General features: G+C 43.3%; 1 pseudogene; it reads left to right on the forward strand.

Moving 5' to 3' along the window:
• The first annotated feature begins 518 nt into the window (after positions 1-518).
• LOC145995111 (protein GVQW3 pseudogene) lies at positions 519-1079 on the forward strand (annotated as a pseudogene).
• Positions 1080-1813: the final 734 nt, after the last annotated feature.

Consider the following 1813-nt stretch of genomic DNA (forward strand, 5'->3'; position numbering starts at 1 on the left):
AAAAGGGCCCAAAAACTCAGGATGTTGAGCCCAGGGGCAATTTTTCCATTGCCCTTAGGTCCAGTGGCCCCAATTCCGCCACGCAGGGCATACAATGTATACAGTGCTCGAATTGCTCCAATCGCTCCAATAGGCATTTCATTGAGTGACAAATTTGCAGTGAATAAAGTCCAGTCGCTGCTTAATTTTCTATCTTTCAAGACTTGAGTCAGTCTCTATTTCTTCGCAGCAGATTGCAATTGACCCTTTGATATTAGGTCACCATTGACAATGTAGAGGTCCAGTTCAACCATCGTAACTGAAATGATAACTTTGCTTGAGTACAGGGTCTGTCCTTAAAGTAGTAGGACTGATTTTTTTCTTTTCTTTTTACAGACTGACGGCGGTTACTCCACCAGTTGTTGGTTGAGGTGGGTCTAAGGAAAGGCAGGAAGCAGCGCCAGTCGGCTGCCAGCCATAGCAGAGTGAAGATCGCTCGTCATCGTAACCTCTGCGAGTGCCCCTCGTCACGCTGCGTCATGGCCAAACTTTTGGAACAGCGTTACGCCATCAAACTTTGCGTGAAGCTCGGTAAAACTGGTAAAGATACCCATGAAATGATCAAGACGGCTTACGGTGATAACGCCATTGGAAGATCGAGTGTTTTTGAGTGGCACAAGCTGTTTCGGGAGGGGAGAGAGGAAGTTGAAGACGCCGCACGGTCAGGACGACCTTCGAGCTCCAAAACTGAGGAAAATGTAGCAAGAGTGAAGAATTTGCTGGACAGTGACCGAAGATTAACTGTTCGCATGATTGCCGATGAACTTGGCATTGCTAAAACCCAAGTTCATGAAATTGTGCACGAAAATTTGCAAATGAGGAAAATTTGCGCAAAGTTGGTGCCGCGAGTGCTGACAGGCGAGCAAAAGGACGTTCGCAAACGGATCTACCACGACCTTCTCGAAGAAGTGAGTGAAAATCCAAACTTTTTAGACAATGTAGTAACTGGGGACGAGACGTGGAGTATGACCCTGCGACCAAACGTCAAAGCGCGGAATTGCACACCCGAAATTCCCCACGCCCCAAAAAGGCGCGCATGACGAAGTCAAAAGTGAAAAGCATGCTCATTTGCTTTTTCGATTCACAAGGAGTGATCCACAGGGAATTTGTTCCCCACGGACAGACTGTCAATGCAGATTTTTATCTCGAGGTCCTGGAACGGCTGAGGAAACGCATCGTCCGCGTCATCGCCAACTCCTGGTGACTGCATCATGACTAGAGCCCGGAAGTTTGGCAAAATGCCTCTTTTTATTTACTGCATATATTGATAAATTTTTTCCGGATATACGTTTTTTATGTTGTTTCGAATGTTTTAGAAGCCTTTTCATTTTGCCTATTTTGCCTATTTGGGACCCCACTGCCTATTTTTAATTATAATGCCTTTTTCAATGAAATTTGACCATTTTTTTTTTTAAAAAAATGTTGGCATTTATTTTTCTTCTGTTTATTACGTGAATAATTTTCGCCTTATTTAAGTAATATTGAACTCACGCATGTTTCAACATTGCTGACGGAGAAAAGTGTGAGAAAAAAGTATTTCATGCTGAGTCAGGATATTGCCTTTCGGTTAAGGCGAGGAGATACAATTACGCACCAATTGTGCATTTATTTCAGTATCGCCCGAATGGGCACTGCTATTAAAGCAAACCCTGGGTGTATCCAAGAGTATGAATTTCTCTCCATGTTGCAAGTGCAAACATTTTGTTATGTTGATTATTAAGCTGGACACGATGTTTGAAAAATATGATGAATAATAATTTTCGGAATCCCATGT

This window comes from Lepisma saccharinum, chromosome 11 (genome assembly GCF_977018435.1).
Source record: "Lepisma saccharinum chromosome 11, izLepSacc3.1, whole genome shotgun sequence".
Taxonomy (NCBI): Eukaryota; Metazoa; Arthropoda; class Insecta; order Zygentoma; family Lepismatidae; genus Lepisma; species Lepisma saccharinum.